General features: G+C 38.4%; 1 long non-coding RNA gene across 2 annotated transcripts in view; it reads right to left on the bottom strand.

The window, feature by feature from the left end:
* The window catches only part of LOC128811597 (uncharacterized), a 69,460-nt gene that overhangs the window by 40,599 nt on the left and 1,363 nt on the right, over positions 1-27,498 (bottom strand). Inside the window, exons 1-2 of one of the 2 annotated variants that reach the window (XR_008438399.1) lie at positions 25,885-26,349; positions 8,711-8,838 (exon numbers count right to left, since the gene is read on the bottom strand). This is a non-coding gene — a long non-coding RNA (uncharacterized LOC128811597). Of the gene's footprint in view, positions 1-8,710; positions 8,839-24,955; positions 25,264-25,884; positions 26,350-27,498 lie in introns of those variants that run through there. The other variant, XR_008438397.1, reaches the window with a different exon arrangement.

Raw genomic sequence — 27,498 nt, 5'->3', positions numbered from 1 at the left:
AATTCTAAAACACCATTTTAGTAATTTCTAAAATGCAAACCAAAGTTAATGTTTCAGTATCTTTTACACTTAAATGTAAGATTTCGCTTTATTACTTCCTTGTTTGCATTTGCTCTTGTTTTGATTTACTCTATTCTAATTTATTTTGCAATTTTAACCAATTTTAGGATATATTTAGTGTTTTATGAATTCTGATGGATTTGTTAACTGAATACGACAGCATATTTAGTGGATCGTAGCAGGTTTCTATCTACTCCTCAGCATCAAACTGTAGAGACACTAATGTATGCCAAAATCAGACCAAAGCAGCAAGTGAGTTTAGACTGGTTTAACCTTCCCCAAAGTTTCAGAGGAGCTCATTAATGTTGCTCTGCACAGCATCTATAGTCTTATAATGAAGACATGATGCGATATTGCTTTGATTACTTTCTTGCCAAGCTCCCAACACCTTGCAAGTAATTGACTTTTCATGCCCTGTTATTCTTACAGTTACCAGTTTTTTTCATCACAATTCTTAACTTTGACTGCTCCTGTAAAGGCTCCTGAAGTCCTCATATTTTGCAGGTTTATTAGAAGGACCAAGAAGAAGGGGGGAAGCAAAAGACCAGGGTGTCACTACCCTTATTCATACCTATCAATAATGCTTTGCTCCATAAATAATGCACGGAACTCACAGCATATGGTACAGGTGTTAGTTTGTAATATAATATATTCATAATATATTCATGAATATTTGGGGATTTGGAGAAGACTTGCTTTTCATTTGAAGTTGAAAATAACAAAAGACAACCAAAATTTTATGAAAACTATTTACAATGAAAAAATACACATTTACATTAGTGCTTCAGTAGCTGAACTCCAGCCTCAGGACTCAGCTTGAGACAAAATCTCATCTCAGAATGCCTTGAATTTGGACAGATGTAAAAGTTAACAGGTTCATGGAGACATCTTTAAATAGAGCATAACAGAGTGTTCAGTTTACGGGGGGCAAATTTTACAGACAAATTTAATTGAAAATCTCCTTCATTTTTTTGCCCAGCTTCTGCTTTCTTGTTAATACATATCCACATATAAATTGTGAAAACCTAACGAAGATTTTAAAGAGAAAATCAAAGAGAAAACAAAACGAAACAAACAGGTTCAATTCCCTCTGCAGAGCATTTGCAGAAAGATATCAGACTAGATACTTTTCGATTAGAGAAGAACAGGGGAATGGACACAAAGACTGACTTTCCACAGAAAGCTGACAGTTGTTTTGGAAATATAGAAAAAAAAAAGTAATTATATTTCCTCTCTGCCCCCAGCTTCTTTCTTCTTTTTATTCCTCAAGGAATTAACTTTTTTTTAACCATGAACCCAAGTGCATTGGAGTAACTTAACTTCAATAAATTAAGCAACAGCTGTTCCTTTTAGAATTACAGTTGTAAAAATTGGTTAATTAACTATTAAATATGTCATCAATAAATTTACTTCCTGAATGTGTGCCTGCTAAAATGCAAAATGTTGGACCCACTTTTTTAGCTTTCTATATTTAGGTGTTAGAGCCAGAAGTGGAAGGCAAATGGAACATGGCAGATGGGTATTCCGCTGCTGCAAAGAAGTCTCTGGAGCTGTAAAGGGTAATTCAGTCCAGCTTCTGTAAACTACACTTCAGACAAGATGACTAATAGGACTAATCACAAAATCAGCAATCTAAAAGAAAATTTAACTTCCTGCAATAAAATGAGAAAGGCATTCAAAGATAGAGACAAACTGGGAGTTTGACTTTGTAACACCTTGCGGTAATGAGTGGTGATCAAGATTACAAAGAAGAGATTTGTGCCTGAAAGTTGGCCTGCTTCTTTCAAGCATAGCAGCTGATCTAATAAAAGATGGTATCTCCTCTAAAACCTTGACTCTTAGACTTTTGATCAATTCTTATTAGAAAAAAATAGTGCTATTTCATTTTTCATTGGAGATTTTGAAGAGCTTTACAAAGAGGTTTACAGGTATCACTGGGATTCTTGATGCATGAAGTACAATGTTGACTACATCCTCAGAGACAATCCTTGGTGCTTTGATACTCCATATCCCGACTTAGGCACTGATGTGCCATTAGATGGGGACAGCCAGGTGCCTCAGCACGGAACATCTGGAAGGCTGATCGGATGAAGCTGGTTGAATGATGCTGCTGGGAGATGGAGGTGCCCTTCTTTCCCCCCACACCCTCCCCAACACAGCTGCTATCCTGAGCTGGGACTTGCACAATTCACCATTATGTACCGCCTCCTGAAGATGGATACTTGAGCCGTCCCTTACTCACAAAATACAGACAACATCCTCTCCAAACATCATGGAGCTCTCACTTGGAATATCAAGTTCCAGTTTCAAACACTTTAAATATCTGAAAATGTTTAGCTCCTTCTCCTCTCTCTCTTGGTACAGTTCATTCATTCTCCTCCTGCCACCCCCGATCCAATGAACATTTAATCACCTCATTGAAATTGGAACAGCTTGAAACAAGGGAAGGACAATCTTGATTCCCTGTCCCATCACCGTTTCTCAAAGCTTACTCTGAGCCTGTTGTTTAAGATACTTCCCCAGAGAGGCAGAAAATGCAAATTCATATCTACTTAGGCAGAGGTGGGACTTGAAGTGGGAAAAGAAGTGGGACCTCCCAACTGCTGGATGAATGCCTCTACACCAGGACATAGTGTGCCAGTACCATAACATTGAATCCTGCATCCATTTCTAAGTTTGAAATCCTTACAGGTCTGAGGTGCAAGACATGCTGAAGTGCTCAGCAGTCTCCAGGCTGGAGATACACTGGGCATGTCAAGGAGCAGGATATATGACACATCCAGAACATCTTAACATTAGATGTTTTAGACTATACCCGATATCCAGAGACAAGTGGTTCTGCCCATATGTGATTCCAAGACCTCTATATTTTCTAATCTTGGAAATAAATACCTTCACACTTCAGGAATGCCCAAGCACCACCACCTTCCAAATCTAGAACACAGAGCAACAGACTATGAACAGAAGAGACATCTATGGTACAATAATTCCAGTTTTTTAAATTAATAGCTGACCTGCTCAATGAGAGCTTGGATAACTGTAGAAAGAGAGAGAAACCTGATGATGGCATGAAGGTGAGCTAGGACCAAGAAAATGCAGACAAAGCTCTGCATACATGGGGTCAAACTTTCCAAGCTGTCTCAGTTAAGTTCTGTTTTTTCATATGGCAGTTTCACATGTGCACATTACCTGTGCAGCTGAGCACAGCTGGGAATGACTTCATTTGAATCCATTCCCATTCAAACTGCAGGCACAAACCCTGTGAAGACCATGATTTACACCCTGGACTTTGCACAAATTTCTCTATGTGAGTAATCTTACATTCATACAAAAGCAGGGTTTTAATATCCTTTGCCAGACAGCTACTGAAATTTCATGGGTGTATGAGATGGACACATTTCATGACCCTTCAACTAATTATTGTGCCATTACTACCCTTGGTGCTTTCTACATTTGCTGACCTCAGACTAAACTTACATACCTCTCTTGACATGATTTCAGACTGAGTATGACTTTCCTCTCATATCCATTTTCATTTAACTCTGATCTGTCCCTTTTATGAAATTCTGAGTTGGTTTTCATAGAAATCTTATCTGAAATCAAAGCTCTGTTTCTATGTAATGCTTTGGGATATGGCCTTATTTCATGCCATTATTAAAAACAGAAAGCTCTTTTATTCAGGTATATTTTTGACCTCTGCTCTTCTCTATTTGGAACAAAACCAACAGCCTCACGGCCAAGAATAGAAGCAGCATCATTCAGTTCCCAATTCTATACCTTAACCGCTAGATGATGCTTCCTGTGAGTATATAAAATTTCATTTCAATGCAAAATCGCATTATGTTTGCTTACACTAACGATGTGTTAATATTATTTTTTATATCCTGCCTTTCCTTGACCTCCCTAGTCCTCCAGGGCTTAGCAGATTTTCAAGGTCCATTACAACAGTGGAAGAAGGTTTATGTGACTACTTGCCACTCAACCTGTATGTTAAAGGTTCCCATAAAACAGCTGGGGACATTTATTACACCATAGTCAGCACTGTTTGAACAAAGTACTCCATGACTCTGTGTGAACAAAATTTCTGACAATGCAGACATTTTAGGAAACAAGCAGAAAAAATTTGAGGATATTATCACCAGCCAGGCACTCAGAGGACACTATATTTGTATAAAATAGTGTTAAGACAGCCTCAATCCCAGCCCATCATAATTACAGTAAAAGAAAAACAACATGTGGTTCTGTAGATAAAGTTACCAGGTAAGAGGATAAAGAGTTATTGTTAGTATATAATGCTCTGCCAAGAAATTATGACTAACAAGAAATTAAGAAACAAGTAAAATTTAATAAAAGGCTCAATAAAAGTGGCTATATTGCACATCAATCTACTGCAAAAGCTTTTAATAGTAAAACTATGACTTATTTGTGACTCTGGCTTATTATGTAGGTTGTGAAGATGTTTTCTGAGAGTAGAAGGAAGGTAGAAGAAACATTCTATGTTCTACAAAAGCTTGGGCTCTATTTAAAAATTTTGTCAACCAGAAATGGAGTATGTGAGGAAGAGCGATTGTAACGAGTCTCATTATCTTCTGAAAAACCAAGGCATCACAGACAATGTATTTGTCCAACAATATAACCATATGATCATGTTCTTTTGATCAGCAATAATATTAGCCAGCTAAGCTCCAAATTTGAATAGCACTTTAGTACCCAGCTTTTCACTGAGTTGGCAAACAGTCACAGTAAATGAAGTACTCACTGCACTGAGAAATGGTCAAAATTGGAATTTCTGTTCTGCAGGAAACTCTGACCCTTCAAAATTTGATGTTGCTCTAAATCAGAAAGAATGTCACTACTTCAGAATTTCCTATTAAACAAATGGCTTGAAGAAAAGAGATTCAGGAATCTAAAACAAAAGCATTTTGGCAATGACAAAACAATTTATTTTGATATGACTAATGGTTTTAGTTTGATATAGTAAAAAGCTTTGCATCAATTGTATCTAAATGCTGTCTAAACCATTCGGATTACATTTGATGTCATCACAGTAACATGGTTAACATTAATACATAATGTAGAAGGACAAAATAAAGAACTGGAATTACTAAACCTGAAGATTTTTATGGAACTGAAATAATTACTTCTGACAGTTCTCCATGGATATCTCACTGTATCTGTTATAAAATCTTAACATATGACTACCCTTCATTCACTGGTAATAAACAGAACACTCTTCCCTTTTCTTGCCCCAAAACAACTCGACTGAAAAATGTGATTAGGTATGGCCTTTCTGAAGTGAGTGGGAGTTCTGGCACTGACATCAATTAAGTCAGAACTTTTTTCACTGATTTCAGAAGGACTACTTGTGTACTTGAAAACATGTGAACATAAATCCTGTATTGATCTGGAACTTCAACAACAAAACTTCAAAGGAAATGATCCCATCGAAATCCCAGCTGAGAGCATAGGGCAAGACTCTTAAACATAGTGCATAGACTCTCAAAAAAGCAAAAGCATTGTCTAGGCAGATTCTGAGACCATTTTCCATTAATTTACATCAGCTGGAACAACAGCAAAAATAGATTATTTCAAAATCAGTATGACCAGTCCACCAATTTTAAAGCATCTTCAACCAAAGGAAAGAGTGACACTATTTTTATCATACACTTAGAAAAAAAATCATTACTGTTACTACATTATTAAAATCTGCATACTTATAAGTAAGGTAGTGATTTCCAACATGAAGAAGATACTGTTCTCAACAGTCAATACAATAAAACTAAATCATGTGGTAAGATAAACAAGAGATTGCACCAAATGTGGGCAAATATGCCTCAGGCACCATCTATTATGTGCACATCTGCCCACAGAGCAGATTGCTATCATCTAGCGTTATCAAAAGGCTCCATGTATTTCTCAGGAAACAAGCACAAACACTCTCAATAAATCATGGTGCTAAATACATGTTCCTCCATCAGTAAGACATTGTCTTCCACCTTGGTTATGCCTGAGAGAAAATGTTTCTTTTTTTGTGTGTGTGTGTGCATTCAGATAAAAAGAAGAGCTGATTCTCTTCTTCCCTCCTGCCTAATCCCTTGAGCATGTGCTTTACTGCAGACTTGAAAGGCCTTGTGGGGCCCTTCTGTCATGGTACAGGCAGGGCCTCATTGCCATGCCCATCTACATTGCCTGCCCCTTTTCTGATGGTACCTAGGAGACAAATTTCTTTGGATGTCTGCTGGCCTGGATATAAACATGAAGCTAGAGATCCTTACATAATTTTTTCCCAGTATAATCTAAAGAACATCCTCCCTGCTGAAGCTGATAAAAGACTAAGAACCATCTTCATCTACCTCCAAAATCAGCTGGTGCAAAGTAAAAGGTGTCCAACAATAGAGAAGCATATTTAAGGGAAAGTAGAAAACAATATTTCAAGCATGAATCACGCAACACAAATTATTGCAAAATGACATCGAAATTTTCAGAATGATCACTTAAAAGCCTCTTTGTTTTCTTTAAATGAATGTTTATTTTTGGTACATTAACTCAGTATTTTTGGTATCAGTAGGTGGAATGCATATTTTAATTTAAATGCCATAAGAATATTAGCCAGAGCTTTGCAACTGGATTCATCTAAATAGATGACTGTATTTAATACTGTGGTATAACCTTGCTTAGCTTACAAAATAAATTAGCAAAGGGAATGGATTACTCTGAGGATAATCAATGTGATTAGGGAGGGTTTTTTTTAAATCTCGATGTCATTATTTGAAACTGACTAAACAAAATTTGTTAAATTAGGTAACCTGGGCAACCAAATGGAATTTGAACCCTTCTTCCAGGCACAGCAATATAGTTGGAAACAAAGGTGTGCCACAAAGCAGATTACCCAAAGAAAGTAGTTCTGTCAACCCTATTAAAACCAGCCACAGTGACTGGACTGTGTTCCCCAAGCAAATACACCACAGAGATGGGAAATGAGCAGTGATCTCCCTTGTACCAAGGTCTTTAGTACAAGTCCCAACCATTACTATGGAAGAACCTGCATGGATCCCACTGGATCTATTAGAACTATGGCATCCAGAAACAAGACAAAACAGAGATAGGGAGCAAGTAGGCATCCACTGAAATGCAAGGCTAAGGACCACCTCTCTGTGTTGACAGATGTGCACCATTTTGACAATGCAACTCCACCGAGGTTCTCTAATCCCCATTTAAATATTGTTGGATATTGTTAGTGAATTTTCCACATGTTTTAAACGTTCAAGGAATGATCAAGCACCTTGCTCTATCAATGCAAATTTTTACCTATGTTTATTAATTATGTCTATCAACAGCAAAAGCATGTAAGGTGTTTAACAATGATGAGAATTAATGGCTTGGTAGAATGTCCAAAAGGTGCACTAGAAACTCGTGGCTAATGGCCAGAAGTCAACATTACCACAAGCATGGAGCTAGAGTAATGCAAGAATGATTCTAGGCCAATTAAGGTTCAGTAAACATTCAGCATCTGTGGGTTCCTTATAGTTTTTATTAAGCCAGAATGAAAGCTTTATGCACATAATTCTGTACCATTTTTTTTTCCTTTATGCTTAAAATAAGAAGCTTCTCCCTAAAGGTCTCCCAAGGTCTGAATCTTTCACTACATTTAATCACTTTTGTTGTTTTGCCTTCTTCTTGGCAGCAATTTTGCCTGAGTACTCCTGGGACTGGTGTTGCATTACAGATTCATCAATGATTTGCTGCTTACTCTACATTATCCCACAAGTGCTGAGGCAAACAGTTCCTTGCCAGGATCAAATGATCCTCTATATTTGCCTGCAGTTTAAAATCTTGTTAATGTTGACACTTCTGATGAAAGCTCCACATTGACACTGGAATGTGTGAAACCTGCAAGCTTTGGTAACTGCCACATAAACAGGTGCCCAGGGCACAAAGTTTTTTTTAGGTCCTCTATTTGCCCACAGGGACATAATCAGCTTAAGAAACATCCTTACCAGAAACAATGTTCAATAGAGCAGCCAACACAGCCTGTCTGTCTGGAGGTGATGCTGCTGATGGGTGACAGAGAGACTGCTTGCTATCCTATGTTGCTAAACCAGCGTGTCTGAGGATTTTGCTCTAACGTCAATTAACTTTAATGGTAAGACTCCAAATTGCTTCAATGATCTCTGGACCAAGCTCAATAAGAACTAATTAGGTCTCCATTCCAAAGGTTAGTTGTCAGAATTATTAATGGATTTTTGTTTATTTGTTTTCAATATTGGACAAGAAGGTCTTTTTTAGTTATTTAGAGGAACTGACATAATTCAGAGAGTCTTAAATTAAAATACAGGTGCCAGTATTAAAAAAAATAATTTCATGTAAACAGACAAGTAAAAAAAATTACACACTCTGCAAATGTGGTCTACTTCATGGGGACAAAGGAAATACAAACTAAAGTTAGTGACACCTGTAATTTAGTTCTGTGGTATTTACTATACTCCACAGCCTTGCATGTGTTTAACATGAGTACAGCCAGGTTTACTGTCTATAGCTTCTGGTTCTGATAACAAAGTCTAGGACCAGGGCTGGACTTTTCAAAACTCATCTCACTCCCTCTGCTGAAAACTCTTGACACAGGAGAAGACTGTATGACTGAAAAACTTACCACAGGAGAGAACATACTTGAAGAAAGACTTGTGATGAAGGTTCCTCGTGTGGGAGTGATACCACAGCAAATGCCTGTGCAGTCTTGGCACTTTCTATTATTTATTTATTCTGTCAGCAGATCATCACCTGCAAATCAAATTAAGAAATACTCAAAATCTGAAAGTTACAAATTAAACCAAAGTCATTTGTGTCATGATTTTCCTCCTACTTTTCCTTCCTTTCTTTTCCTGGAAACGTACAATAAATATAATCAAATTGCATTTATGGCGTACAAGACAGGAAACACAGATGTAGTACTTCACTATGAATTGGTCAGAAAACAAAATTATTTAACTTGAAAAGCAGTTCTCAATAAAAGACCTACATTCAGTCTTTGGATACTAGAGTCCAATTCTCTCTGGCACTAACAAAATGTCATGTCATTTTCTGTAAGAACAAGGTCTGCCCTTTTGCTGCTGAGCTCTGAAAACCTAGTTATAGGAGAAGAGGAGAGTCTGTCTTCGTGGTATGGTGGAGGGGATGAGAGAAAAGTCATAGTTCACACCCTCACATTGTACATACAAAGGCAGAGACCCAAAAAACTCTTCTTGGGGACAGGGACTGCCTTTCTTTCTCCCTGATAGGGACTAATCCCCCTGAAATACAAGGGAATAAAAGGAGGAGGGTTGCTCCCCTCTCCTCCATCTCCCATCCACCTTGCAGTCATGAAAGGAATAAGTTCAAATGAATTCTGGCACAGAGGCTTCCCCACCTGCCCCTCTGCCAGAGGCCGTGTCAGCTGAAACGTGTGCCTGCTGTGTACCTGCTCCAAGTCAAGGTCATTCACTGTCTTAAAGCAAATGAGACACCAGGATACAATTATGATGTGCTTAAGGTTACCTGATGGAAGTCAGGGATATGCATGCACATCACTTGTTCTGTGTTTGGACACAAACCCCTGGCAATCAGGTTTGGTCTGATGTGATGGGCTGAGGGCTGGGCTGCAGTTCACAGTCTCTTGCAGAGATTTAGGCTGACTGTGTAGCTCTGGTGTTTAGAAGCAGTGACACTTGATTTGAGCTGAAGACAATGAAGGTGTGGGCAAACAGCCTTTGTGAAAATCAGTTTCTCAACAGTCACAGAGTCATAGAACCTTAGAATGGTTTGGGTTGGAAGGGACCTTAAAAATCATTGTGTTTCAATTCCTCTGACATGAGCAGAGACATCTTCCAGTAGACCAGGTAGCCCCCATGTAACCTGACTTTGAACTTTTCCAGGAATGGGGCATTCCAAACTTCTCTAGGCAAGGTCAGGTAATAGCACTGAGCAACAGTTACTCAGATTTTGAATTAACAGACAGACAATAAAAATATTTTGGATTCATATGAAGAAAAATTGGAAGAGCTTAGATGCACTACATCTCTCCGCCAAGTCCAGACTAAAGTCTCAATTAGGATGTGTAAGCATCTTTGCAACCTGTGTGAAAAATAATAATAAAACTGGCATTAAATTATGCCCAGTCAATCAGAATGATCCATAATGTGGATGTTTTTAACAAGCTGCTGCCCAACATTTTTGACATGTTTTAAAACAAGTCATCCTGATCAGCCCTGTAGAGGCAAGTGCTTCTAAACTTAATGATTCTCCAAAGAGGAGAAGGCATAAAGATTTAGCAGCTCAGTAGACATGACTGCACAGACCTCTGCTGCCAGCTTGGAAATGACAAATGATTTGTTAATAGAGAAGCTTTCTTTTTGTATTATTTTTTGCCAATGAAGTGAAAACAGAGCATTGATTAAGCAATCCAAGCTGAGAAAATACCATCCAAATTGGATGAGAGCTTTCAGGCCAGCAGCTTCAGACTAGGTTTCAAGGCTTTGAAATACAACTTCTGCTTGTTGCTTGATGCTTAAAGATACCTATCCTGGAGCCACAGACAGTAATTGATGTCAAGCCGACACTGTAGTTCACAGATGAATTTCAGTTGTGTGGGCCATGCCACATGCACAACACTTGTGGGAAAAAATGCTTTCTGTCTGAAATGCTACAAACTGAGAGAAAGGATTAATAGAGACATCAACAAAAAAGTTCTCTGCACAAATAGAGTATGGCTGAAGAATACCAATAGCCCAGCATGCTCCTGACTCAAAATCACCCTTCTCTTCCACCTGTCAGACGAAATCATTTGTACAAAAATTCAGACTGAGCCTTTCACTCAGTATTAGGTTTCTGCACAGCTAAAATTCTAAACTTATATCCTGTGGAATAACTTTACCGAAGTCACCATATGTATTCAACAGTAAATAAAAACGAGCTGTCTAGAGGTAATTAAAAATATTTTCAGGTTTTTTCTTTTTGCAGAAAAGAATTAAATTTTCCAGGGGAGCTTTAAATACAAGCTTTGGCACTCACAGATATTAAAGTTTGAGTGACTCATATTCTTATTCCCTTGTGTAGCTACATTACTAGACTGTATTTTCCTCAATTCATCACAGAATAGGCTATGTCCACAGCCATAAAGCAGAGATAGTGGCATGTCATGGAGCACTAAGTCCAGGAAAACAGGCCCCTAAGTAGAACAGGAGCAATAAGCATCTAAACTGTCATACTCAAAAGGCATTATGGAGACTTATTTAAATTAAAATGTATAAATTTTTAAGTTGAATGTTTGATGTCTGGGTGGGAGGGGTATTAAAATAAACCTGCAAAAAACCATGCTTTTCCACTAAAAATATCCTAGCACACCCATAGAAAACTGCTACAATGACAAATTTTCACCTTAATCAGGTCAGTTTGTCTGGACAACTGCTGGGTAAATAGCTATGCCATTCTACTTGTATTGCAGCTCATGCTCCAGAGCTCAGAAAAACCAACATTGGCATATAAGCCAAGTCAAAAATATGCTTTATTTTTAACAGACAAGCATTGAAAGAAATGGTATGGGTTTGTTTTTTTTTTTCAACTAGTGATCGGTATATTTTACGTATCCAAAAATTAAACCAGTTATTTTGTGTCTCTGGATTTTAAATCAACACCCATTATTTTACAGCCTATTAACAAATGGATTGTCCCTGATGTAGCAGAATTGCTTTCCTGAAAAGTTTATGCAGGACTACAAACCTAAGATCCTATATTCTGAAAACCTTGCTCAGAAAACAAGCACAGATATGGGAAGGAGCAAATTTCCCTTACCATGAATTATCAGCCCTATTTAACCTATTATCTCCACATTTTTGATTGAAAAGTTTCCAATTGTTTGAATATCTCCTTCCTCCCTGAAAAAAAAAACAAAAAAAACCCAAAAAAACAAACCTCAAAACACTAAGAATAAGAGAACAAAGATTTGTGTTGATTGTTTTAGAAAAGAAACTGAGGAAAAAACATTATTGATGGTAAAATTATTTGTATTTTTTGTTGCTGTTGAAATAAGTTACTGAACACAAGATTTGTTGCAACACTGGTGCCAGGGAGACCTTCTTGTAGGACTCTTTGCAACACTGTGGTGGCACCTGAAATTCTATTCAAAGTCTTGAGTACCATCTTGATCAGATTTTCCTTGAAATTCCTTACTACAACATTATGCAAGCACTTCTATGAGATTTGTTGTTCTTCTTTTTGTAAATCATAGAATTATAGAATGAATTATAGAATGACTTGTGTTGGAAAGTGTCTTAAAGATCATCTAGTCCCAACCCCCCTTGCCCTGGACAGGGACACCTCTCACTAGACAAGGCTGCTGAAGGCCTTGAACACTGCCATGTTTGTACCTCCCTGGACAACCTGTTCCAGTGTCTCACCACCCTGACAGCAAGGAATTTCTTCATAATTACAGTTATACAAAAAACTATTTCTTTCTAAATAGAGTACATAGTTTCACTGCCTGAGAGGGAAGTAATAGCTCTGTACATACGTGAATTGACACACTTCAAAACAGAATTATGCTTCCATTTCTTTCCTATGACCTAGGATCCTGCTTTGATGTGAAGATGATATGGCAGGTAAGTACTGAAACACATACAGATTCCTCACTAACCTCTCCTGAATTTTTCTGACACACACTCACAGAAGTGACATTCCAGCTGACTTTTATCGGTCAAACCTAGATTCACTGAGGCTGCTGAAGTAAATTGATGTAGTTACATAGTTACATATGAAAGAGATTTGAAGAGGGTTTTTTTTTCATTCTCACAGCAAAAAGTTACATTACTCAAAGCAGTTGTGTCCATTTAAAAAAACCTCTTTTTTTTTTTTCATTTACTCATTATTTTAAATATATCTCATAATTTATTTGTAGTGGAAAAAGGATTCATAAGTAGGAACCACAGGAGAGTCATAATTCAAGTCACATTTGTGCAGCTCACCAGCTAATCTGAAAATCTAAATCTACTGAGACTTTCTGATATCTTCTCAGAACTGTGTGTCATATAACTTATGAATAGACTCAATTCAAAAGAAAGCTTTTAAAATGCAAAAAAAAAAAATTATGCTTTGTCATCTACTTCTTTGTTCAGTCTGTTCATCTCTTTTGCTCAATAGTTGCAAATTAACAAACAAATTGGGGTTTGACCTATCCACTGCCTCCTCTCTGTAACAGATTAATGACTAATGCATAATCCTGCTGGATTGGCTATTAAATGCAAAGGCTGCAGTAGAGAACATACCACACTTTCTACTTTTACCAACTGCTTTGTGTATGGTGACAGATTATTAAAGTGAAACAACAGGAAGATAAATAACATTTTGTCTCCTTTCATTCCCAGTATCCTACTGAAATATCCTACTCCTACTAAGAACTGTAGTGGATGAAAATAGGAAAAAACATTCCTGCAACTGAGAGATTGAAAAATCAAAGGGACGGGGTGCAGCTACTGGTTGTGCCCCAGATGAGTGACACTGGCTTCTTTCCCACCTTTAACATTAACCATGAAAATGATGTTTGCTTCCTTTGGCACAGAAAAGGAATATTTCACATATTTCAGTTGCAAGCTCTTTGGGGCACAGTCAGCTGCTAAATATGCTTTTCTACTGTTAGTGCGACACAGCCATGACACATCTTGAGACCTAACAAAAATCCAAGCAATAAGTAGTTACCAAAGATTTTTTCCATGCAACAATTTAGTTCTGTGAAAGACCATTTTCCCAAGCACTCGGAACAGTACTTGTACATTTGCAAATCAACAGCGTGCCAAAAGAAAATCTAATAATACTTAAAAGACGGAAATAAAACATGAGTTGATTGGCAAAAAGGCTATTAGAGAAATACTGGGCACTTGAATAAATCCCTGCATTCTTCAGCTTCCAAGCAGTTTCATCTTCCAAAACATTTTGCATTCCTTTTGATACTGCGTGTGTATCTCTTAAACAGCTTTTACAGCACAGCTAAAAAAGCCACTGCTGTGAAAAAAATGCTGTACCTGGTGAAAGTACTTCAAGGAATGTAGACCTTAATCTGCAACCCTTTTCTCTCACAAATAATCTTCATAGCTTTGATTCTGACTTGAGTAGGATTATTCATATAAGAGAGAAGAAAGGTAGGCATGAGAACTTCAGAATTGCACTAAGATAGTAAAGCATTGTAAAATGACAATAAAAATGGCATTTAAATTCTCTCGAGTTATGCCTATTCTGTAGTACAGAAAAGGGACAGTAAATTGAACAAGTAGCTTTTACAAAACTGCAGCCAGAAACCAAAAGAAATTGAGATACTGGAAATAAGCACAGTTCACACAGTGCCAAAAGTACTGTCCACATGCTAGAAACTTCTGAGAAGTCAGGAAGTATAAAGTTTGAACTTCCATGAACTTAACTGACTTCTGTCCTGCAAAGAATATTAAAGCACATAGTAAAAGGTTATTTGGTAGTATAAATAGAAAAAAATACCCACAAGGAAAAATCATGTGCCACTGTGAAGGAAGGATGGAAAAGAGATTAAAGACAACACGAGGAAGGTCTCAACTAAGTATTTTCCCCCAGTTTTCAATCAGAAATTTTTAGGTTAAATTTACAGACAAAGATAGCGTGAATAATAAGAATGTGGATATGCAAATAGAAACTACCACAGCTAGCAAATAACTCAATTCAAAAAGTTAAATGCTTGAAGCCTGATTAATCACCATCTCACACTTCTAAAAGTTTCTCTCACGTGTAATGCTGGTCCAGTGACAAATATTTTTAATAGCACCATCTAGTTGGGAGTGAAACTGAAAAATAGGAGATACAGTTTCTTTACTTACAAAAAAAATCTGTGAAGAAAAATAAGAGGAGATGGCAGTTGGGAAATTACAGACTACTTCATTGGACCTCATTAGTATGAAAGGCTTTAAAATACATTTTGAGAGACAATATATAAAGACACAGATGTAAATGAAAAATAGGATAAAGTGCAACAGCAATTTAGCAAGAAGAGATCACACAAATCATCCATATAGTCTTCTTAGATGAAGTAAAAGATTTTGTGAACAAATTAAGTGTAATAGGTCTCATCTTTCATTACTTCAGCAATGCATTTGACATCGTGTTACATGATACTAAGGAATCTGAGGACTAAGACGTTTTGCATAGTTAAAAAAACAGCTAAAGGAGAAATAATAGCAAGTAAGTGCCATTAAGAAGGGATTTATGGGATCAATTAAGATTAGCAGTGCATCTTCAAGATCCATTCTGGAGCTACTGTTGTTCTTCCGTAGCTCTCGATCACTGTGACCAAGGTAGAAGACTACCTGCACATTCTAATGTCAGTAGAGTAGTGAAGTGATACAAATGGAGCAGCGGGAAGATGTGAGCCAAAGAAATGGGGTAGGCAACAGGGCCCAGGGCAGAACATGAAAACATAACCTGTGAGATGACCCAGTAATGACAAATGAGGACTACAGTTGTCAATGAGAGAGTGACAAAACAGGTAACACAATGAAAAAGGCAAGTGAGGCTGTAGAATATGAGAATGGGGATTTCCAGTAGAACCTGGGAGACAAAGAGACTTCCCATCCAAAGACACTAACAGAGCTGAGCTGTTTAGCACAACAAGAGAAGAGCTAACTAAGCATATAGTTGCTGCCTAGAAATGCCTTGAGGAACATACCTCTGGGTAGAAGTAGTATTATCTAATTCAAGGAGCAACAAAAGCATGGCACGGGAAGGCAGTGCACATGCCACACGCTCATCTAGATTGTACAGAATGGAAGCAGCTATAAGCCTATGATTTTCTCAAACACTCTTCCAGATAGGAGAGCAGGGGCAAAATTACAGCCCTGGAGTTAGAGGTTAATGCACAGCTGGAAGTATCACATGTTGTAATACCCTCTACAACTGCCTGGACCCACTGCTTGCATCCACTGGTCACAGAGCACCCTTCAGTTCTTCCATCATTAGCAATATTATCAGTGCTTTGATGTTACTGGTTTCATTTTGGGGGACATATCCAACACACCATTCCATTTTTCACGTACACTTTTCATTACAAAATCCATGTAAAACTAATTACACAGATAAAGGCTTTTGCGATAATGCAGGCTACTTGCAAGTGAAAATAAATAGAAGAATGCATAGCCCAAGATTATTTGAACAGCTAGGGCTCACATAAATATAATGTTAATATAATTAACATTTTTTATTATTAACATTAATAATTTACATTAATTATTTTGTTAAATTATTAATTAATAAGAATTATTTTGTGAAATAATTCAGGGCAAACTGCAGAATAGTTCTTAAATTATCAGCTGCTTAGAAGAAGTATGTCAGATGGGTGTTCTAAAGAGAAATTTAACAGAAACTGTATTTTTAGAACTTCTGCAGAGATGAATTTCTCCTGAAGAGAGTGAAAATTTGGCACTTCATATGAGCAGAGATGATCTGGCCCAAATATTCTTGTTTGCAGATGATGACTACTATATTATTCACTTTGCCTTGGCACAGTCAGTCAATAGAGGGAGTGCAGCAGAATAAAAAAGCCTTTTCTCTATTTGCTGATAACATTTTTAGCACATTTAAGGAGAAATCTGAAGAACCATAGTAATTTCTGCACCCTAGAAAATGTGTTGAGCAGAGAGAAAAGGACAGAGAGGACATCAGTAGTCGCAAAATACAAAACAAAACACAGAAAAATGGCTCCAAAAAGGGAATGTGCAGTAATAATCCTTAAAATTTATTATAAGAATGTATTTGAAAGAACCTTTCCAGGAAATAGCATCTGTTTCTACCTATGAAGTTTACACTTACTTGAAAACAAATCAGTGGATACTATACTAGGGATGAATCTAATCCTTGTATCCAATATAATAAATTCAAGGGATTAGCCAGGACAACAGCATTTTTATCATACAGAATTCATTTGTACCCATCCTCACATTACCAGAAAAGTAGCTCTCTCCTAATTAGCAGATCTTGAACATTAACCTTTTGTCTTGACTGCAATCACTTCGATTAGTGGTAATGTTCAGCCTCCTCAAAACAACTTCTTTCATAAATTGACTATTCCCATGGTAACAGCTGCTACGTTCATTCTATAAACACCAAGAAAATGTGATTTCCTTTATATCAGTGGGCCAGGCTGGGGGTGCAACTTTGGCCTTTGTCAATGCTTTTTTCAGATAAAACTGTTTATTTCAGAAGAAGAGGAAACAGGTGCAAGCACAATTCAGGAAGCAGTTGTTGACTAATCCACGAAGCAGGTTTGGCAATGCTTTGAAAGGAAGCTGTCAGACAGCCTACCTGCAATGCCAATATGTTCTGTGGCTGCATGAGGGAAGGATGAGCACTTTCAACAGCAGCCACCAAACTTAAATCAGTATTTTCCATGGGTTGTTGTTGGGATGGCATATTTTTCCTTTCTGCTTGTTTCTTTGGTGGCTCCACAAACAGTAGAAAAACATCAGCTTAATACCCCCACATAAATAGTTGAGAAATGTAAATCAAGGATTTTCATTCAAAGAATATTGAACTTTAGCCAAAAAGAACATCAATTCATTGCTGAGACGTTGACACAGCTTTAATGATTAGTGTCTTCATCTTCAATGCTCACACGGGTCTATAAACAAAGTCCTAATCTCAGTTGAAGTAAATTCCCAAAGTAACATCAACTTTGGTGGGACCAGCATTCAAAACAAAGATACTTTTTCCCCAGCAAGTCCTGTGAAATTTTTCTGAAAGTTTATAAAATCTGAGGTTTTTTCCAGAATACCCATCTGTTGCATATGGACTCATCTGATACCTTTACCTTCTTTGAAATGGAAGATTTCCAAGTCAATCTGTCAGGGTGAGAATGTATAAAATGAGATTCATATGTACTTCTCCAGCAATAATCAAGTTTTCCCTTAGTCACAAATGTAAGATTCTGTCAGAAAATATAACTGCAATTTTCCAAAGTTAGAATTGCATGTTCAGTTTCTTAAATTGGTCTTTAAAATACATTTTTAATTTTTTATGAAATTTTTAAGGACTGGCAGACAGCAAAGAGACTGAAAAATTAAACACAACTCTAGAAGCCTTTATTTTTTCCCTCTCCTTAATTCCTCATTAACCCTTTCAGCACCAGACCAGGTGATTGCTTTCCTTGCCTTACATACTTTTCATTCCAGGCATAACCAATCCCTGTTGTTAATTAGACACTTTGAAAACCTGAACACCTTTTGGCATCGGGCCTACTTTTTCAGCCAAAACTATCAAGTGTTTGAGGACAGAAAAATCATGGATCTGTTTTCATGAAAGTGAACCGTGGATGAAATTGTACAAACTACATAAACTCTGCTCATTCCAGCAGATGTTAAGATTGCTTGGAAATGGACTAATTTCTCACCTTCATGTCTGAGCATTTATCGTGCTTCTGTATCTGCAGGCTTTGTTACCATCAGAAGGTACCAAACCCAATTCCAACAGTAAAGCCTGCAGCTTCTCCTTTCGAAAAGGAAAATGCCACTAGTTAGGAGTGAATAGGAGGCTGTAAGTATATTGCAAGCACTAAGCCACTGTATTTATAGTTACATGAGTATCACACTGCACACCATTCAGACTCAAAACCTCACTCTGACACGGGATTATAATCTAAAAGGGGCCAAATTAAATCTCTCAGTTCTGCGCTCACATAGGAGAAGTCTGGGTTTGAGCTGGCACCCAGCATTCCAAGCTCATGTTTATTTTCACTCCAGCTCCAAAGAAAAATTGGTGAATAATCCAGAACTGCTCATCCAGGAAAGATTCCAAAGACTTGCCAAGTTCCAGACTACGGTCCATGGAAAAAAACAAGTGCATAAATTTGCTGGCAAGAGATGTCTCTATCCACACTCAATTTGCTCGTGTTCTAGAGTGGTTCTCAAAAATGGAATAACCTTGGGAAAAGAAGTATGAGGGAATTAATTGAACCCAACCTGTGAATGCTATGAATAACCCCCAACTTTAATGCAAAGGAACATCAAAAAATAATTCAAAGTACACAAAGAAACCAAAAGTATTCAAAGTAACCGAAAAAGTAACCAAAAAATTACTGTAGATCCATAAAAAGGAGGAAATGGTTGGCAGGAAGGGTTGCCTGTAAGACTGGCAATATCATGGTAACAAAATCATTTTAGAGGACAACTCGTGTTCTGATGTCACAGCCCAGTCTTTCAATCGTGTTACAGGCACCAGGATTTTTAAGGTATTACACCCACATCCCGCAATAATAGTCCTCAACCTATTTGGTGTCTTCCTCTGTAGTCTGGCCCATCTTCCTCCTGGGAGAGAGATGTGACCGTACCTGTACTGGCCCTGGAGTCCAGAGAGGCAGAGGAAGCAAGCAGTGCTCATTTTCCACTTTCCTAAAGGTTTGTTCTTTCTCTGCAGCAAAGCACCAGAGCAGAGCAGCTGTACCTGTATGTTTTACAAGGATTTGTGGATCATAGTGAGTTCAAGGACTGGATAGCCCCAAGCTGGAAATTCCCATACTGAAGAACGATAGATAGAGAGGAGGGGATCCCAACTACAATGCTTTCCAAATTAAATCCTTAGAGGGTAAGTCCTGGCTTCTCTCCCACCAGCCCTGCAACAACATCAGCTCAGATCTCACAGGAAGCAGGCTAGGGAGGAGACCACTCTCCTGACCCACAGGTCCTATAAATCTCACTCATTCTTTGGCTCAGGAATATTAATACGATTGCCATATTTAGTGTCTTTACTATACTTAAAAAAAGAAATCAGTAATATGGGGGATTCAGTATGTTGGTTTATCTTTACAATTCTTTTAAGTACCTCCAACTGCTGCAAAGCAGTGCATCACAGGCCCTTTCTACCTCATGCCAGGGAAAGATAAACAGCATCCCTGCATCACTCTTTGAGTTTGAGTTTTTTTGCATGCTTTCACCATCTATTAATGGAACTTGTCCCACACCAATTGGTGAGCTAATTGCTGTCAAAGCAGATGGTAAAGATACGCCTGAAAAAAGTATTTGGCATCTTTATTTCATGTGAGAGGAATATAAGAGGAAAATGATGTACTTTCCATTTCCCAACAGCTGAAACAAAAGTTAAAGCAAGCTTTTATGATCAGCAGAGTTTGAGGAACAATTACCCAGCTCCAGTGGATGCATACCTTGCATCTAGCTCCATCTAATTCCCTCCTCTGGTTTATTTGCCTTGTGAGCATGACACGTGCTGGGGGCTCCTCGACTAACAGCATGGTATCGAATCTGCCCCGGGCACCAGCGCTCAGAGAGCAGCATTGTGAAGAAATTCAAGATACCAAAACCAGGAGCAAATTCATAAGGTACTCATGATAAAGAGGTACATTTTTTTCTATATTCCTTGCAGTTATCTTTGAGGGATGTTGGCACAGTAACATCCTCAGTGGGAAACTACTGCTCAGTGCTGACTTCCCAGTGTTGGCCACCTTACATATTCAAATAGAGATATAAATAGCACAGCATTATAAAAAATAGCAACAGCACCAGAGGTCTGTGTGAGGATCAGACCTCAAAACCTGGCACTGTGGAAGAGATGCTGCATTGGAGCTATCCAGGCAGAAGGCTCTGCATTTAGAGAAGGAAGAAGAGCTTGCCAATTGGCATTCCAGCAGTTAGTTGCTGGCCAAGATTTTCAAGGTTGAACTTTATACCCGTAGCTTCACAAAGGTCACACTTAGCAAACTGGTGGGGCTTAACAGAGCAAGGATGCATTTGGCTCTTATTCCAAGGGCCTTTCCTTGATATTAATATTGATGACAGTGGAACAAACATCTCAATAGCTGCACAGAAAGGCCAATGCACAAATGTGCTATACTCAGCATATGGAAGAAGTCTGAAGCCTTTCAAACCACTTAATGAGAAAGCTGTGGATATCAACAGCAGAAGGAAAAATCTAAAATGGGAGGAAGAAGCCTATATACTACCATGCTAATTTATATTGTTAGAGAGGAAAGTACATGGCAATGTTAGCTATGCTGAGGATTTTCAAAAGTTGCATTTATTTTTGGTTTTATTTCAAAAATAGTGTTTCAATGAATATGCATCATGCTGGGTTTGTGGCACTGGTAGTGTGTTGATCACCATGGTACCTGAGCACTCAAGCCAATGATTAATCAGTGGAGCAAATGAAACAGAAGCTGAGAGCCAAAATGCCCTGTGACAAGCTCTTCATAGATCTTACGTGTGCCAGAGCATCTCTGTCTAGACTTCCTTCAGGCTTTCCACTGTCTATTTTCCCTGCTCTTAGGATAACCAAATCTTTTTTCCTAAACGGTGCTAAGGGATACAGAGATCTCAGACTAGCTCAGGAGAAAGGAGGAAATAAAAAAATCCCAACAAACAAACAAACAAAAAAAAAAAAAACAGAAATATTTTCATCAGGAAAACATTGCTTAAGCACGCAATAAGGAAAAAAATAATTTTCATTTCCATAAATTGATTATGAATTGACAAACTTTGTTGCATCTGCCCAGCTATCAACCTAGCCTTTAAAACTACTGTTCTGCAGAAGGAAGACAAGTCTTTGCTCACTGAGGAAATGACCTTTTAAGGGACTGATGCAGACTATACTTGAACACCACTGTTAGCTTTATCTAATAATAATGAAAAGAATATATAAAAAGATGGCTATGTGCCTTCTTTAAAAAGACCAGAGATTGCATCAGCCCCTCTCCACACTCCAAATAAGCAATAAGTTAACACAACTCTGATGATGTTTGTTTAACATATGTGCATACAACTTGTGTGAGCTTTTTCTGGCTTGGGATGCTTGAGCAGAGGCCTCTGGATTTTAGAAAAAGAAATCTTCTTTTGAATTATCTACCCCTTGCTGGTTTGTTTTCTGCACAAAGTCTCTGAGGGGCACAGGAAAGCCGAGGACCTTGCATGCAGGCCAACTTGACAAAGGTTAAATCCTTTCAGTACTGCGGAATTGTGCAGCTATAATACAACCCTCACTGAAGAAGTTTCCTGTTTTCCATCACTAATCAAGGCAACGATACTGCATTCTAATTAAATTGATGTCATGTGGAGTTTTTCCTCTTTACTGTAGCTGCTTCACACTTAGGAGGTAGTTACATCCAGTTTATCCTTTAAAAGAGGAGTAGGTTTTGGGGACAAGGCCCCATTACCAGCAATGAAAACCCAAGTGCTCACTTCCTAGTGCAGTTAGAATATGTTGTGCCTCAGCAGCAGCAGCAGTTTTGAAGTAGATATGAAGCGCTGTACCACCCACTTATATTTGACTGTGAAACTCACTCTAAGCATCAGCCTGATTCTGTTACCTCTCCTGTGTCTAAATCATATCCATCACTGTCATCTCTAAAGATTCAGGTCCTCTGTGCACTTCATCAGGCATTATAATCGAAGCCAATGAAAGACATGTTTGTTTAGCTGTTGTAAATGGCTTTGAAGATCTTGGTTTCAGCCAGGGTGATGAATTAAGGATGTCAGCTGGGCAAACAGTTTAATTTGGAATGAAGTTATTAGCTAAAATGGATTACTGAAAAAGCAATATGGATTTTTAAAATTAATATTATTTCACATGCTTTAGCAGTAAATAGTTTACTCCTTCTTACCATCTGAGTCACCAGGCATAGAACTGCAAGAATCAGCAATGACACCAGCTTCTCAAACACAAGACCAACTTAGGATACTATAAACAGGTGTGAAAAGCCACTTTTCAACTGCAGCAGGGAGTACAGCCCTCAAACAGTTTATCCCTCAGCTGACTACATTTCTGCCTAATAGCAATTCTGCAAAGCAGCCTGAACATGATAATTAAAGCATTTTACAACAAAACTCAGAAACCAACAACTGCAAAGAACTATTCCATAACACTGTTATTTATTAGAAGTACCTGGCTTTTATTTTCCCTGATGAATTTTCAAATGAATTAAAATAACAATTTAAGGGGAAAGAAAATTATCTTTAAATAGTGATTTTTTTTTTTTTTTTTTTCCTCTCCCAGGTAATTTGGAGTCAGGAGGAATCCAAAATAACACCATGATTGTTGAAAATTACAGGGTAAGGTTGGAAACCTCTAGAGGTCATCTAGTCCAGCCTCATGCTCAAACTAGTGCCACCTTAGAACAGATCATTCAGACTTAAAAGGGAAAGGAAATAATTTAAAGCAAAAAGAAAGAAAAAAATAAAGTCTTCCTCTACCCCCTTTTGCACCAGAAGGAAAAAAAAAATGCAAGGAAATATCTTCTTGAAACATATAGCTCTTCTCTGTTGTTTGTAAGTAGGACCATCCTGGAAGATAGATTAAAGTTGCCACCTTTAGTTGACCTAGTTCCCTTTCTGCCTTGATGCAGGGAACATTTAGCCCAATGTGTGGCAAACTCTGACTCAGTTGCCAGCACTGCTCTGCCACACTGCTGGCCAGAAAAGGCTGGGAATGCTGCATGTTCAGCTCCAGTGACAGGGAAAACGCTCCATATCATTCATTAGCAGTCTGGTCCAAGTTAATTAAGGAATGGAGCTGACAGCTGCTGAAGCAGGTTCCACCCCATCTTTTCCTGGGAAAGCAAGGCCTCCAGGGCAGGGCCTGCACTCCACAGCAAAGAAGAATAGGGTGGGGGAACCTTGCAAGATCTCAGTGAAACCCAGATGACTCATCAGAAAGTAAAACGTTTCTATTTTGGCAAGAGGCTGAAATAGCAGCCCTGGGTTGTGCTGCAGCAGAGCAATAAATGACCCTAAGTGCTCGGGACAAACTCCTGTGCACGCTGATATTCCTAACAGCAGGGGTTATTTCACATCTTATTAAGCATTAAGGGGTTTACATGACAATTAACACATTAATTAGCAGCATATTTTCACAGGTGAAACTTTGGCTTGAGATTTCAACATTTTTAGACAACTGCCCTGTGAGTGAAAATTAAGGAATAGTTTATTATGACTCAAGGTGACAAGGAGTTACAGGCAGAACTGGCATAGGAGTATGTTTGTCTGCATACTGAAGGACACTGCAACCTGGCGATGGCCTTTCCCATAACCTGCATGGAAGGAGGGCCTCCTTGTACAATCTGCACCCTGCCACTCAAAGCCCAGCCCTTGACATGGGCAAGGTGCCAGGCTGGCCACTTCATGAGCTGACCATAAACAAGCCTAATGTAACACAAAGTCACACAGGAACAAAGCAAGTCTTGGACTTCCAGGAGCAGTAGCTCCCATTCCTCAGCCCCAGCCGCTGAACTGTGTGGCTCCTCACTACAAAAATCCCTTTGACTGTATTTATAGAGACATAACACCACACAGCAACCCTGTTAATTTCACTGAAAATAGGTATCAGTTATAAGGGAATGTTTACTGCCCTACAGCTTCATATCTTAGATACAGAGTTAATAATTTCTACCAGAGACCGCTTTAAAGAAGAGTTGGCACTATTAAGCTGCATGAATATTTCTCTCTGAGATTTTCGTCAATACCATCTTTAATTTCTATTATCTTTTGAGATAATGGATTTACAAGTATACAAGAAGATGTAGAGTACTGGAAATTGAAAGAAAGGAAGAAAAAATTGGAAACTGAAACCAGTAGCTTTCAAGATCAGATGGATTCTGATAGTCATTGGGTCCATTCCCTATCAAATGGATATTGCCAACCCACAGGATATAGTGGCATGCTTTGTATACGTTATCTTTCACCTCCCTCAGGTACATACTGCAAGGAAGCTGTGTTCTAAACAATGTATAGAACATTGTATAGAACACTAATCTTTTACATGTTTTGGCACTCAAAGCATAGATAAATCACTGTGTCATAGCTTCACCTATGATACCACTTACAAAATAAATCCAAGCTCAGGAGGAACACCAGATAACTTGTCCTTTAATTATCTTTTAAAAGCTGATGGTTTGTTTCAGAATATGATTTATTTATTTTATTTATCAGCCTGCTTTGTTTCAAATGGGTTCTGACTGACCTCTAGATACCCTTGCATTTGCTCTGTGATATCCCCAGAATGTCAATGCTTTGATTCTTCATCTTTCATTTCCCAAACATTTCTTTTTGGTCACTTCTGGTAGTGGTGGCAGCTGAAGTGGAAGTTTATCTTCTGATAATCTGCACTGCTTTAATGGTTCCCAGCATCCTGAGGATATTTTCCAAGTGTTATGGTGACACCAGCTGAGATCTTGGCAATAGAAAAGTGTTTCACATGTTTATTTCCTAACTTAGTCTCTTGTGGTTTTTTCTGCTTTCCCAACCCTCTGCCACCCCCTTGATTTCTATGGCTTAACACCTTTTGTTATTACTATATTCTTAGTTATCACTTCTCAATATCTTTCTGATTAAAAAGCCTTTAAGAAAGGCTATGCATCCAAAAATCTGTTAATAAATTTCTCCAAACCTCCAAATCACATTTGTCTAAAAGCTGAGCAAAAATCCCCTCTAAAAGGAACAACAATAGCCACATCTTTTTTATATATTTCTCTGTAAACTAGAGTCTAGGAACTACAGCACATAAACCTTGTAAAACGATAAGCACGTTTCAAACAGTTCTAATACAAAATATGACACATAAAACAGGTCACTGGTTTTAGCATGTCTCCAAAATAACATATGCTTGGAAATGCTTATCCTTGTAGCATCACTATTCTCTTTTTTCTGTCAGAAAATGAATCATGCAGAAGCATGCCTGAAAAAGCAAAATTCTCATATAATTTCTGTCACTCACTCAGTGTGTTCATGACTTTCATACAGCTGACTGAACATTTATTATCTCACGTGAAAGAGAAGCTATAAGTTTGCTCACCTTTGTCACCTGCAGGATCTTTGAAATGCCTCCTCTCCTGTTTCTTCCAAAGAGTACGTTTCTGCATCTCCCAGTCCATTCCCGAGTCCACTGAACATGCAGACATCAATAAGTTCTGGCTAAGTTATCCTACGTAACTCTGAAGAAAAAAGGACAGACTCACAGATGCTGCAGAAGGTCTTCTTGTACTCTCTTTGAACATTTTGTTTTCTTGGTGGTCTGTCACAGTCAGGTCTCCGGTAGTAAACTGAACAACCTATCCTCCTGGCTCTTCTTTTCTTCTTTTTCTTTTCTGTAAACACATAATCAGGGCTTCAAATCCTTTAGGCATCACAAACTGTATTTCTCTATTGCCCTCTACTGACTGCTGCCTCACGCCGCCTTCCCGGAGAAGTGGCGAGCAACAGATACGCGGTAGGCGCTCCCCGCCGCCCTCCCCCGGATCGATAATGATACACGATGACCAAAAGTCAACACAAATCATTCTATTTTTTCCTTTGTTACAAAACACCAGGCAAGAGTTACAGCCTGTTGGCCAGCCGTGGTACCTACAAAACGCTAAACAACAGAAGCGGGAAGCAGTTTGTAACATGGCTCTGCTAACGTGGGCTTTTTTTTTTTTTTTTTTTTTTTTTTTTTTTTTTTTTTTTGTGAACAAAAGCCAGGAAAAAGTAGAGACGAATGCGTTCTGCCTTGAAATGTGGATGAATTCATCCCACTGATGCCATAAATACTGTGCCGGGGATCTGAGGGTTGTCTGGTTTTAAGGGTTTGGTCCTGCACAGAAATACTGCCTTTAGATGGGAGTTCTGCAGGAAGGGGCTGGTAGGGAGCCACCAATTTGAGGCCATGGTTTTTGGTCATTTCGGCTTTGTCTCTAGTGCTTTGTTTTGCACGTTCAGCATCACACCTAATGTGGGAAAGCCTCGTGTGAGGGGACTCGGGACGAGGCACATCACCCTGTGTGTGGATGGCATTGGGAGTGGCTGTTTGACCTGCTTTTTGGACAAAGATGATCTATAATGCAAAGAGAATCCAGCAAACTAAGATTAAAAAAAGGAATGGCCTAGTGTTGTCTCAGGAGCAGAAGGAGAAAAAAAATGTATTTCAGGCAGAATGATACTGAGGAAGACACCGAGGGAGAAAAGCAGGGTTATAAAGAGTATAAAAGTGAAGGTGGAGGGGAGGGGGAATATAAATGAATCCTTTGCATTGTGTTAGTCACTGCTTAATAAGTACAGCACATGCCGGTTAATCAGGTTGCTCAGGCACTTGTTCTCACAAGAAAAAATTAATCCATGGTGCTGGTGCAGATGCTCTGGCCCACCTGCACCACTCCAGGGGCAAGGAGGAATCAGGTCCCAGCTCCAGGCAAAAGAAGAAATCCCTAGCACATTTCCCTTTATCTAGGCAGAAGCTGGGAAAGCACTATCTTACCTCACCATTCTTTCTCCACAACCAACTTCCCTAGGGAACGAACATGCTTGAAAATTTATAGACACTGACCCACCCCTCAAAAAAGTGTTGGAATTATTTTTGCTTACTTGTGTTCAAAAAGTACTTTCATTTTTCCCCTCCAGTATTAATAAATGGGAATATTTCATTTGCCAAAAG

The sequence above is a fragment of the Vidua macroura genome, chromosome 1 (genome assembly GCF_024509145.1).
Source record: "Vidua macroura isolate BioBank_ID:100142 chromosome 1, ASM2450914v1, whole genome shotgun sequence".
Lineage (NCBI taxonomy): Eukaryota > Metazoa > Chordata > Aves > Passeriformes > Viduidae > Vidua > Vidua macroura.
This window is presented reverse-complemented; position numbering and strand designations above follow the sequence as displayed.